Source organism: Mus musculus, chromosome 1, assembly GCF_000001635.26.
Source record: "Mus musculus strain C57BL/6J chromosome 1, GRCm38.p6 C57BL/6J".
Classification (NCBI taxonomy): Eukaryota; Metazoa; Chordata; class Mammalia; order Rodentia; family Muridae; genus Mus; species Mus musculus.
In genome coordinates this window covers 88,299,842-88,313,714 of record NC_000067.6, presented here as the reverse complement: position 1 = coordinate 88,313,714, position 13,873 = coordinate 88,299,842, and the positions used below count along the sequence as shown (strand labels likewise).

Below are 13,873 nucleotides of genomic sequence, written 5' to 3'. Positions count from 1 at the left end.
TCATGAAGATAGGAATGAAATATGAACACTCTGGTGTCTTTCACTCCCAGGATTCAGAAGTTCATAGAGAAATGGAAGACATACTTTCCCACTGCAATGTAAACCATGTGTTAAGAGGACATCAGATAAACACATTGAAGAAATATCTGCTAATCAAGCCTAACACTGGAAGGAGAAAGAGCTACCATGGTACAGAAAAAAATCCAAAGCAAGGGCTTGTGGGTCTGAACAAGGCTGAGGCTGGGTTCTCAATGTCCAGCAACTAACACACCCTCTCAAGTCTCTGTCTCCTCATTATTGATGCTGGGCCTATGGGTTTACTGTGAGAATCAAAGACAATGTCTTCGTATCAGACTAGCATGGTGTTTGAAAGGCAACAGTGTCAGAGTGCTATCATTCCTGCTAAACTAGTGTTGGGGCCTTCTGAGAACAGCAAAAGTGATGTCTGAGGGAAAGTAAGGTGTCAGGATGGTTGTCATTACATTAGTTGTTGAGAAAATCTAATTAGATTCACATCCTAAAGACTCAGAAGCAGAGGGAACACACGCAAAAGAGCTGGTAAGATTGGGGAGGGCTCCATGAGAGAGGGAGGGTGGTGGGAAGGATGGGGGGGTTTGATGGTAATGGAGGTGCCACTTATTAGACTTAATGAAGAAAGTGGTTGTTAGCAGGAGTTGGCTCCCTGAGAGCTGTTAGGCTGAGCTAACTAGCAGGAACAAAAAGCAACCCACATTCTCACCATGTGCCACTAACTAATGGCTTCTAAAAGGAAGGTTGGTGCTTCTGTCTACCAGTTACCATGACATTTGTTACTCTACTTGATTACAATGCCCAACTTCATCTGACTTTGGCCCAACTTATGATTAAGCTCGTTTTTTTGTTACAGGTTTTCATCTTTGGGAAGAAATGATCTTCCTATCAATGGTTATTGCTGTGACTTCTACTCTCACAGGTGGCTCTCTTGGTTTTATGGCAGGCATGGTCCTTCCTCCCTGACTTGTCTACCCTGGACCTATCCATCAGCATCAGAAAAACACCATGGGGAAGATTTCAATGGAGCACAGTAGAAAATGTATGTGTGTTAGGAGACGGGTATCAGTTGAGGGTCTTTGCAGAGAGTTCACTTATGGACAACTTGACTGGTACTTACCCCCAATGCTGCAAGTTTGACTCTATTTTCATTAAATTTTTCGACCCTGTAAAGTAAACTCTATAGACAGCCTCAATGATGCTCTCCCTGCCACAATTATGCTTTTGTTCTTAATTCATCATGGTTAATATTTTATTGATTCTGGCTAGAAATGGGCCTAAATTTTTTATGTTGATCATAAATTTTTCTATGTGCAAACTCAAGTTTGTTTTTGTTTCCTGGAAATCAGATTGCTGTTTTGTGACAACAGCCTCCCCTGGGCATGGGTGACATCGCACAAGACTCTGTTTCTCCAGATCCATAACAAGTCACAGAGGCAACTACGTGGGAAAGAGAGGGCATGTGGCAGCTCAAAATGAAACACAAGTCCTGTGGGAAGAGTGGCTCTCAGAACTACTGTTGGTCCTCATTTCATAGGGGTCAATGTCAAACCAGAGAAAGCACTTGAGATGGCAGCAGGTGGTATCCATAGCATCCTGCATGATCAGCACTGAGTGCAGAAGGGAACCAGGAAGGCAGAACACAGGCTGCATTGGATTTAAGATTGTAGATTATGATCCACCCAATAGGGATGGGAGCACCTGGGTCCATGTTCTTGGCAGCCTAGCTGTGGCAATCACTGGTTAAACACTGGAGAACACAGAGATTTATGTAAGGAACCATCATTTCTGAAGCAGATGTCCTATGTGCAGGAAATGTGAACAGGATAAATCCTTACTGAGCTAAGCAAAGATCAGAACATTTACAACAAATCTTCACTGGTTCTGATGCAACAAATAGGGACAGAATTGTCCAGAAGTTATTTAAGGATAAGAATAAATATCAAACCATCCAGTCAGTGTGTCAGGGAAACAGTGCAAAGGAGGGAGGTCAAGCTAGCATCCAACATCTCACCTCCAAAACACTCATCTAGAAGCAACTAGAGCACCCTCTTCTTTGTGAGAGGGAAAATACTGGGACCTAAGGCTTCTGACCTCAGCCAGTGCAGCTGTGAGGGCAGTAGAAAGGGTAAGGTAAGAGATAAGGGACGCCAGCCTAAACTGCAAAACCAATCTCTGGGTGGGGAATGGGGGTCAAGGGACATGGGGATTGATGAAATTAACAAGTAAATGGAGAAAACATCACAGGGATATATTTTCAGTTTAGAATTTTTGTATTTCACCTCAATGAGTAGAGATAATAAAGACCTAAAGGATTCTATAACGCAAAGAAAGGAACAAAGCATGAAGCTAATGGAGGTAAAATAAGAAAAAGAGACAGGGCTGTGAAGGCTATGGCAGCTTTGTCCAACCATATAAGGAAGCCTGATTTAGTGGTACCCTGAACTTGCTGATGGCTGAAGCACAAGGAAGAACATGGCCAACTGCAAGCTCTGCCAGAGCTGGGAAAGTGCACCAAGCTCACACACACACACACACACACACACACACACACACACACACACACTCATGCACACGCACACGCACACGCACACGCACACGCACACAGGAGCAGAGACCAGTATAAGAGCTACAGCTGATATGGGTGGATGGGGACCATGAGTGTGACTACAAAGAGCAGCCCCAGGGCTTTTCTCTGAATGGGACAATTCCAAAGCCTGCTAGCCATTCGATAAAACTACACATGCTAATGAGTGCATGAGAAAATATGGGGAACTTGGGGGACATTTCTGGCCAGTTCCCACCTCAGTTCCCTGACCTGGGTCTCATAAAAACCCAGTAGTTCTATGTGATGTTTTCTGTTACATAGGATGGGAAGGTGAATGAAGGACACATGCCACTTCCCTGCAATGTATTTTTTTCCAACACAATGGTAAACTAAAAGAAAACGGTCTCGGCATCCTGAGTCTCATGGTCAGAAGAATCCTTGGTATAAGTTTGAGATTCCTACAGTATCAACTTATTACTCCTACAGCATCAATCTTGTGATATCTGCAGCACCAACTACATAGCACCTACAGCTCCTACCATGTAATTTCTGCAGCTCCAATCAGGTAATGCCCAGGACAACAGACAACGTGCACACTCCCTATACCATCCAAATGAAGCTGAAGCCAATCACTACAGTAAGTTCCAGTGAGTGTACCTTAAAGTCAGACCCACTCTAGAATTCAGCCATCTGATTTATTTAACAGATTTATTTAGCAGTGAAACTTTTGGTTCTATATTTTCTTCCATATCTCAGTTATTTTGATTTACAGTCCTTTCAGAGATTTCTGAGGAATCTAGTGCATTTAGTAGGTTTCTTGTGCTCACCAGGAGGTGATCTCAGTGAAAATTTACAATGAAGGTAGACTTTTAGAATGTATTTGTATTTTAGAGTGACTCTAAGCCTAAGATAGCAGTTCTTCCAACTTCCCACTCAGGCAACAGAGGTTTATATCATAGGACAGACAACTCTGAGACTCCAAACCAGTGGTTCTCAACCAGGGTTCTGTGACCATTTAATACAGTTCCTCATTTTGTGGCGACCCCCAACCACAAAATTATTCCATTGCTGCTTCACAGCTATCTACTGTTATGAGTAATAATGGAAATATCTCATATGCAGGATCGCTGATATGTGACCCCCCCCAAAGGGACACGACTCCCAGGTTGAGAACACTCTTCTAGACTCAACTTCCTGTGCTCTTGGAGTAAGTCTGAAGGTATGGACCACATTTGAGAGCTCCTGGTCCACTCTGCAATGCTACAGATTAAACAGCAAAGATCCATTCTTGGACTGCACTAAAATGTTCACAGGACAGCTCATCAATTTTTTTTCAAAAAACACAGTCTGTAGTTGACAAGACCTGAAGAGGCAGCCTCCTGTAAACTTCAGATCAGTGCTCTTCCAAAGTCAACTTGAACTCCTGAACAGTGCAATCTACTCATTCTAGAGCATAAAACACATACCAGCAAATAAATACTTTCACATGCCAGAAATAAAGAACAGGTGTGCCACATGCCTACTGTGTGCCAGGTTCTGTGCTGAGCTCTTGACTACCTTCCAATGAGAACCTTTATATGGATGAGAAAGATGAAAAAGACAAAACACAGAGAAGCCAACTTTTCCGGAGTTCCACAGTTGATACGTAAGACATAAAGGTTCCAACCCAACCAGGCTACTCCAAATTTCAACCTTGAAACTGTAAGTAGCTTTGTGCCACTTCAATATCTCTTTGAGAAGAGAGAGATTGTCTTTACTGCTATGTTAATGCACTACCAAATGTAAACCATTAGAAAGCTATTTTGTGGCAGAGAGGTCAAGGCCACCAAAGAACAACTAACCAGGGCTCACAGGGGCTCACAGAGACTGATGACAATCAGGGAGGGAGCCGCCATGAGTCTGACCTAGGTCCTCTGCATATATGCTGTGGTTGTATAGTCTGGTGTTCTTGTAGGTCTCCTAAGAGTGGAAGCAGGGGCCGTCTCTGACACTTTTCTCTGCTTCTGGGACCTTTTATCTCTTACTGGCTTGCCCCATCCAGTTTGATATGAGGGTATGTGCCTAGTCTTATTGTAACTTGTTATGCAATGTTTGGTCTATATCTCTGCCAAGCCAGCTCCTTTCTGAAGGGAAGCAGAGCAAAAGTGAATTTGGAAGAAATGAAAGGTGGGAAAGAGGAACTAGGAGGCGTGGAGGGAGGAGAAAGTGTGGTTGAGGGTAATAAATATATGAGAGAAGAATATAAAAGAAAGAGAGAAAGAAAGAAAGAAAGGGAGGGAGGGGAAGAAGGAAGGAAGGAAGGAAGGAAGGAAGGAAGGAAGGAAGGAAGGAAGGAAGGAAGGGAGATGTTTTGTTTGTAGAGGCTGGCCATTGTGCCTTTTTTAAGTTGGGGGGAGGGGGAGGGGTAGCTTGCATATGGAAATCAGAGGACAATTTACACAAGTTGGTTCTCTCCTTCTAATATGTGGGTTCTGGGGATTAATCGCATCCTCAGGCTTGAATGAAGTCAACCTCACTCACTGAGCCACCTCACCAGCACCCCTGTGTCTTTATTACTAGTGCTAATAAATAATTTTTGCAATCTATAAGTCATCATTATCAATGGAATATTCTCACATTCTCTGCACCAGACACACGTGAGAATCAGTGATGTTATTGTCTTTGTACAATAGTAGTATTTGGCATGTCTTCAGGATTGGCTCTTAGCTTAACTTTCTCAGCAACTGAACTAGTCCTAAGATGCCATTTTCAAGAAAGATGGACAGTTGTGTCCCTTTACAGTAAACACAAATGAAAAAGATGCTGCCTTTTTCAAGCAGAAGGGGGCTCTGGTTTGTGCTCTGGAAATGCTCCAGAGAGCCTGGCACCAAACCCCATCCTGTTCCTGCTCCTCTTTTCCTTCTCATCAATTATTCATTGTAATGGGGAGGGTGACACTTGAGAAACTTCAAATACATGTGACACCACTCAGAGACATCCATCTCTCCATCCTTGTTCTGGCAATAGCATGGTAGAGGTGCACAGGGCTATAGGGGATCACCTGGACCCTCATCTGTAACTCACCATGGAGAAGAACTAAAACTTTTGCTGCTGTTGCTGTTGTTGTTGAAGACATTCTCCTGTTGTCCTAGTTGCAACAGGGTAGAAGTCTGACAGGTGGGTTAAAAACTAGCAAAATGGCAAATTTTCTGGAAGTTTAAGATTATTGTGCCCACATGGGCATAGGGCCCATACCTGTGATCCCAGCACTTGGGAGACAGAAGCAGAAGGATCTCTGTGTATCTGAGGTCAGTCTTTTCTATGTATCAAGCTCCGGGACAGCCAGGACTACATAGAGAAACTCTGTGTCAACAAGACAAACAACCACCACCACTGCCATCATCACCACCACCACCACCACCACCACAATAATAATAATAATAATAATAATAATAATAAATACTGGTCCCCCAGGACCCTGCTCTAAGGAGCAGTGGTAAGACATGGACAAGCATGGGCCAAAGACAGAGTTTAAAAGTGCTATTTGCCAAAAACCTGCTGCTTTCACAGATGCCAAAAGAAGAAGCAATTAGTATACAAAGAATGTAGTCCTAGGTGAGGACAGCTTCATCCCAAACTTTAGAGAATGATAACTACAAAGTCACAGTCTTGATGCAGCCCTCTCTTCACTCCCGGGATTCTGAGAAGGCGGAACGCTCATGTTAGTACGGCTACAGCACGTGCAAAGGGCACCAGATATTCTGTAGTCCCGACACCACGAATGTCCACACGAGCCTTAAAGTGAACTAGAAGTGAAACCTTTAATCATTCTCCCAGCCCCTCTGCTTTCTCATTGACTTCTAAATAACACGAGATGCCCGTTCCAATCAGTCGAGAGATCCAGGCAGCCACGGCAAGTAAAGACAAGACAAGCCCATTCTCCTTTTGCTAGCAAAGAAAATTTGCTGTCTGATTTCATCCCTTTTTGAGTTAATTCTATCTCACCAGAGTGTTGACTTAAGAAAACTTACTTGATTCAGGGTCTCGATAGATAGGGGAGTCATTAGAAAAGCTATTTTGAGGACTCCACTATCTATCAATCAGGAAAGGGAACATGCAATCATGTTTTAAAACCATTCCCCAGAAATTCTAGAAGAAAATCCTACATTTATAAACCAACTCAAACGGAGAAGAGGTAATCTGCGAAGCAGCATATTGCCCCACATCCCTTGAAAGGATCTAAGGGTTTCAAATCTTGGCAGAAAATGATGCTCAGATCAGAGGTACCAAATTCATCACATCAACTGCACAAGCCACAGCAAGGGCAGCACTTACAGAGGGGAGAAAGCAAAAGCTGAGAACATACCGTGGAGCTGCTCAATCAGCCAAGAGCTTCTCTCTCCTCAAAGAGCCTGCTTGTCTCTTAGCTCACTGGAGGAGGGAGGACTTTATAGTCACACACAGCCCAGCCCAGCCCCACCTCCTGCACTAAGCTTCTTTGAAGAGAAGGAATACAGAAAGAAAAAAAGAAAAAGTCACACCATGCAAGAGCAATTTTAGCAACTGAATAGAGAGCCATGCAGTGCCTAAGTATGCAGAAATGCTAAGATTGTAATTATTAAATTCCAGTAAGGTTAGCATCCCTGATTTCCACCCTTGCTCGCCAATAGATTAATTAATTCACACTAAAACCTAATCTCTACAGTTAGGGGCACATTTTAAAAACCACAAATGAGATGGGAAATGCTCATCATGAAAAATGGTGAAATTAATTAAAGAATTAAAATCCTTAATTACGATTAGAAAAACACTCTTAAATGGAAGTGATTTAACCAGCATTGCTCTTTTGCATATTTGTAGATTTCCCAACTCTATCTTTCGTTCACTGAGCTGCCTACACAGGGCTTAGGAGTGTGTCCCTGAAGCTGAGGTGGACCAGCTTTGCAAATTTACAGGTACTTCCACCTAAGTCCCCTTTACTGCCTTTGTGTCTAGGCCAGAAAAGAAGAGAAGATGTGAGAAGAGATGGTCAAATGGCCAGTGGATAGATTTCAGCTTTAAATCACACCACCAACATGATTTCTTTGTCCTAACTGGGGGTCTTCAAGTATTGGCTACTGTCTCCAGTTTATGATCACATGTGGAGTGTAAGCTATCAACATGTAGACAGAGGGGGGAGTAATTTCAAATTTGATAACATGGGCTGAAAAGATAGCTCAGTCAATCCATTGCTTGAAGAAAGCAGAAGGGCTTGCCTTGGATCCCCAGCAGCCACATAGAAGCCAGGTGTGTGTGTGTGTGTGTGTGTGTGTGTGTGTGTGTGTGTGTGTGTGTGTCTATCCCAGCATTAGGGAGGAAGAAACAGGAAAATCCTTGGACCTTACTGACAATCTAGCCAAATTGAATCAGTAAAGATCCAGGTTCACTGAGACTCTATCTCAAAAAATAAGGTGAGTAGGGCTAGAGAGATGGCTCAGCGGTTAACAGTGCTGGCTGCTCTTCCATAGAACGAGAAGTCAGTTCCCAAGACCCATATCAGGCAGCTCACAAGCACCTGTAACTCAAGCTCCCAGGGCTCTAACTCCATTTTCTGGCCTTAGCAGGCACCTAGGTGGACATGACACATATATGCATATATAATCATAAAATAAAGTACAGAGAAATTGAGAAGCATCAACCTCTGGCCTCCACATGCATACCTAAGCACACATAAAGATGATGGCATGAGAAATATAAGCACAACGGAGTTCAGATTAGGCAGAATGCAAATCAAGAAAGACTTCTGTAGAGACAGATGTCTGAGCAAGGTCTGGAAGCAGGGCTGGATTCGTGTAGCAATTCCCATAGATGGTGTTTTCAGTGTAAAAAGAAAACCCTTCAAGCAAACAGGGGCAAAAAAGATATCAGCCTGAGGTCTCTAGTGCAAACACCCTAGTCATAAGTCAGATAACAAATGTTGTAACAACGGCCAAGAGCAAGGCTGTGGGGACAGGAGGGTGCATGGAAAGGGGGACAAAGGCCTCTTCCTGTAAGCGAGGAAGCCTGTGAGAGAAGAAAAAAGTCAGGCAGGGAATCAGAGGACTCTCATGATCACCCTTAACAATGGATCTAGGACTGCAGCATCCCACACCCCATGATCTCCTTTCCTACCCCACACTCTTGCACCTGTACCTCTAAATGGAGCCAGAAAAATCCAGGCTTCTCTTCCCTTGATCTGCACGGGAGGCAACGAGAATCTTCAGAGGAAGCAAGGAATCCAAATACAAAACCTAATAGAAAAATCAAGCAAACTGAAGTGGACCAGGAACAAAGAAAAGGAAAGACACCAGGAAACCCATTTCAGCTCCCTTGCCTGTGTCTGCCAGAATGTCATGAGGGAACCTAGAAGGACTTGACTTCAAGCTAAATTTCCAAGGGTAGAATCAAACCATGGGCTGTCAAGTGACTGCTACAGGTCACAGCACAGTTGTACAATTTCATTGTGGGCTCAACGTGTAACAAGAGAGAAAACTGGTAGGGGCAGAAGACTTGCTGCAGTCTGCTGCCTGGGACTGTGCTGGGAACCTAGAGCTGAGACTAGATGGCTTTGTGACACTGAAGACTCGGAGCCTGAGCAGACTTTGAACGCCGGGTAGGAGACGTGGATGTGCTGTGACAGTGGCCATGTGTTGGTCCTTACTGAGAGTGAGAGAGGCAAGGCAACACATCTGTGATGCTGAGCATCATGGGTCGGATGAGAGTTGACTCTGAGGGACAAGAAACCCTTGGGCAGATGTCTTCCTTGAAGGATCTCAGACCCTGGAGAGAGACCTACATTCTAGGACTACAAGCTGCTTTAGGCTTCCTGCAAGCATGGCTCAACCTTGCCATCTCCTCCAAAATGTGGTATATAGTCTCTGTTATGATCTGAACTATGTCCTTCTAACATATTACATTGAAGAATGGACTCTTTGCACCCACCAAGTATGAGCCTACTTGGAAATATGATCTTTAAAGGGATGGTTAAAAGGCTAAGGATCAGTTGGTAAAGTGCTAGCAACGCAAACATCCTGAGGACATGAATTTGGATCCCCAGCAGCCACGTAAAAAGCTGGGATTAGGAGTACACATCTGTAATCTTTGTGCCAGGAAGTCAGAGGCAGACAGATCTCTGGAGCTCCCTGGCCAGCCAACCTGGTAAGCTAATAAACTCCAGTTCAGTGGGAGACGGTCTCAAAAACTAAAGTGCTGAGTGATGGAGAAAGACATCCAATGCAAAACTCTAACCTTCATATGCATGGACACACATGTGTATGCCCACGTGCACATAGCCATATGAACACAGGCACCTATCACAACAACACAGAGCAACGAGCGAAAAAGGCAAAATGAAGCTATCAGACTGAGGTTTTTGTTTTGTTTTGTTTTGTTTGTTGTTGTTGTTTTGTTTTGTTTTTTCGAGACAGGGTTTCTCTGTATAGCCCTGGCTGTCCTGGAACTCACTTTGTAGACCAGGCTGGCCTTGAACTCAGAAATCTGCCTGCCTCTGCCTCCCTAGTGCTGGGATTAAAGGCGTGCGCCACCACACCCAGTTAGACTGAGTTTTGATCAAAAAAAAAAAATAATAATAACCTTCATTGAAACACACAGAATAATCCTGCCAAGATCCACAAAGAAGATTCCCATCCACAAGCCACAGGAAGGTATCTCAGCGGTACTACCCTACCACCTTGACCTCAAGTTGCCAGTCTCCAAAACCAAGAGGAAAGAAATTACCTCCATAGATATTACCTCCATATTACCACCATAGATGCCCAAGAAAAGCGAAGAAGTCTCATGGATGCTGAGGTATGAGGCTTCACTGCCTCCTAGGTTCTCCCAGCAGAGTAGCTTCACCTAAAAGTGCAGAGAGAAGCATCAGGGGCCAAGGAAATGTTTAAGTCTCCAGATAAGGACAGTGAAGCCAGGAGGGACTTCCTCGTTGATTTTTTGGTAACTAAAGTCAAGGTAGTCACTTTAACTCATAAGTTTTCATTGTTCATCCAAACATCTTGTCATCAAAACCAATAAACCATGATCTGGCCCAGCCAAGTTCTATTTAAATATCATTAACATGGCCTGAAAGCCATCTAGAATCATCTAGAAGTGAGCAAGAGAGTGGGAGAGATGGCTCCATCAACCTACATGCTTTCAAGATCCAATTGATAGATCCCCAGAACCCACACAAAAGCCAGGCACTGTAGCATGTATAACCTCACTGATAGGCAGGTGGGAATAAATGAGGCCCACTGGACAACCAGCCTACCCTAGTCTGTGAGCTTCGGCAACAGAGAGATCTTGTCTTAAAAAAAAAAACACGGTGGTGCATAGTCCTGAGAACCTGGCCCCCATGGCCCCTGGCAACAGTGAAATGAGACAAAAGCAAAGTCTTATAGCTGTGTCAGATGTGGCAAATAAGTGGTGGCTCAAATGCTTAGCCCTAAACAAGATACCTCCACCATCCTTCACAAGGCTTAGGGAGCTCTGCGTACGAGAGGGCATAGAGACCCTAAGAGCAGGAGCGAAGAGAGCAGACTGCAGAATGCTGTCTCCCGGATACGACACGGTCACTTGCAATCATGGATTCTCAACAAACACAGATGCCTGCACAAGAAAGAGCCCATCGGTAGCCAGACAAAGATGGGAGAGGGCCTCGGGGGCTGCTGGATTAAATGAATAGATCCAAGGAAAGTGGGAGTCATTACCTTCAGTTATGCTCACACTGGTGACTCCCCCAACCAAGCTCCAATAGATCTCAATACAATGGTTACACAGATGGCCTCCATTAAACCAGTGGGTCGGACAATAAGAACAACAATCATGAATCTGAAAAGGAACATGTGAAGGCGGGAGGCAGAGGATAAGAGAGAGCTGGGAGGAAGGCAACCAGAATGCACTATAGACCTGTATAAACTCATCGAAGAACCAACTCAAGTTAGAAAGAACGCAAGGTAAGCAGCTCTTTAGGAAAAGACCTGAGGTTGACCCCTGGCCTCCGTGTGAGTGCACACCATAGACTCACATACACCTGCACACACATGAACGCACAAGGACACACACATACACCCAAGCACACACACACACACACACACGTACATACACACACACACACACACACATGCACATATGCAAGCACTCACACAAAAGAAAAATAAAATTTAAAAGATGAGGCCAATAAAAGTAAAAATACAGGTAGAGAGGTATGAGTTTGGATGTGCAGGCAAAAGGTTTTACTCAAGACTCAACAAAATGCCCCCATTCATCCTATTAGACAAAGACTTTGATTTGTAATGCTAGGTGGTTGCACTATCTCTCAATACCAGGAGAGGGCAGCCATAAGCAAAGCCATCCAGCTCCATCCACCAAGCAGGCTTCACAGGTGAGAAATAGTGTCAGCCTTGGTGGCTCCTCCATAGATCCTTCTCCCTGCTAAGATAAACACAGGCACTCGTGTGTTCTCTGTAAAATCCCTAGACACCGGCTGTTCTATCTCTGATTTCTGGATGTTTGTTCCATGAGAACTCTTGTCAGAACTGGGTGAACTGGAAGTGGCTGACAGTCACATCTCTAAGGCACTTGATACCGCCGTGTATTGAAAATGTCCTGGGTGGCAAACTCTCTATGTTATGGATTGCTTTGGAAATTCATCTCCACACGCATAGGCTCATGTTCCAAGCACTTGTCCCCAGCCATTGGTGCAAGATTGAAGGCGATGGAGCTACCCAGAGGTGGGGAGATGTAGCTTATTAGAGGTTAGACTGAGATCTAGAGCCCAGCCCCTAATTCCGGCACTCTGCTTCCTAGCCCACACAATGTAAGCAGGCACTGGCACAGGCCCACCCCCACAAACTGCGCTCCGCCCCCATGCCTTCCCCACTGTTTTGGCAAGTTGCTTGGATGCATATAACCCTATGATGTGCTCCCCTCTTGCATAAAGAAGCTGGAAAACCAGCAGGAGGGCCAGGCACTTGCTGGGTCTCCCTTCCATCTTCCCAGACTGCTCCTTCTCCAACCCTGTCATCCCCATGCCTGCTGGAGGCCCTCTGCTCTCTCAGGCACTGAGCCCAGCTCTTTTCCCATGGAGTTGGTACAAAGTATCACAAAGCAATTCCTCTCTGGATGAGTTTGTTCCATGAAAGATGTTTAAAGGGAAGATACCTTTGATGACTGTGCAGAAAGTCTACCTTCATGTTGAGGCCACACAGGGTCTATGCTCTTGTGACCCTTTTGACCCTGTGTGAGGATGCAGGTCCACATAGGTCAGGGCCTTGCCCTTTCCAGAAACCCAGGTCTTCCCCGCGAGGTTTTGACAAGGAGAGAGGCATCCAGAGACAACTTCCCATTCTAGGAGGGGAGTAAGCGGGAGAGTCAGCACAGCCTAGTCTTAGTCCTGGCCAAACCTATTGTCTCTGCCACTGCACTGCTGTGACTACAGGCATGCAGCACCTTGCTCAGTTTGTCATGCACATCACCTGCAAGGCTCTGCCTCAGATGTCACGCTGACAATGAAATCATAGTGTCTACCCCCCATGCCACAGAGATGAAGACACAATACCCAAGGACCAAACACTCCAGCAACAGCACCTGAAGACCAATAACTGTCAGAAGGGTTTATGAACCCAAGCCATTGATGTCAGTAATGCTACAGAGCCAAGTTTGGTGGCACAGACCTATAACCCCAGCATTGGGTGGCTGAGGCAGGACCATAGTGAGTTCAAAGCCAGCCTGGGTCTTAAAATCCAACTAACCAACAAACAAGCAAAATGAGCCAAGCGTGGTAGGACACCCCTTAAATCTCAGCAATTAGGATCTCCAGTTTAAGGCCAATGTGGGCTATATATTGAGACCCTGTCTCAAAAGGTAAATGAATGGATGGATGGGTAGATGGATAGATGGATGGATGAATAGGTAGAAGGATGGATGAATAGATGAATGGATGGTTGGTTGGTTGGATGGAGTCTTTAAAAAGAGTTCATGAAACTTAAAGTAAATCACTTCAAAAGGCCTCCAATACTTAATGTAAACTGTATTGTTGAATGTGTGCCTTCAAATAGCCTGTCTTCAGCAAGGCTGAGAAGAGGTGGGGGTGTAGGCTTTTGAGGAATGCATTCCCTTGCCTCCGTGTGTGCTTTAGTGCCTGAGCGAGACAGAAAGTATTAAAAATTCACACGGCCTTCATTTTGGCCTATCTGACCTTGCCCTGTCCCATTTTAGAGCTCTGGGCTCTAAAGGGCTCTAATAAGAACCCATTTCTTCCCTTTTATCCAAATTACTGAAACTTTGAGATCAGAGAAAGAG

At 44.7% G+C, this 13,873-nt stretch overlaps 1 protein-coding gene across 3 annotated transcripts in view; it reads right to left on the bottom strand.

Moving 5' to 3' along the window:
- The window catches only part of Trpm8 (transient receptor potential cation channel, subfamily M, member 8), an 82,119-nt gene extending 75,139 nt beyond the window's left edge, over positions 1 to 6,980 (bottom strand). For 2 of the 3 annotated variants that reach the window (XM_006529226.2, XM_017319118.2), the window contains exon 1: positions 6,924 to 6,979. The gene's annotated coding sequence lies outside the window, so the exon portion shown is untranslated. Of the gene's footprint in view, positions 1 to 5,812; positions 5,906 to 6,923 lie in introns of all 3 variants that reach the window. The other variant, NM_134252.4, reaches the window with a different exon arrangement.
- Between the last annotated feature and the right edge of the window lie 6,893 nt (positions 6,981 to 13,873).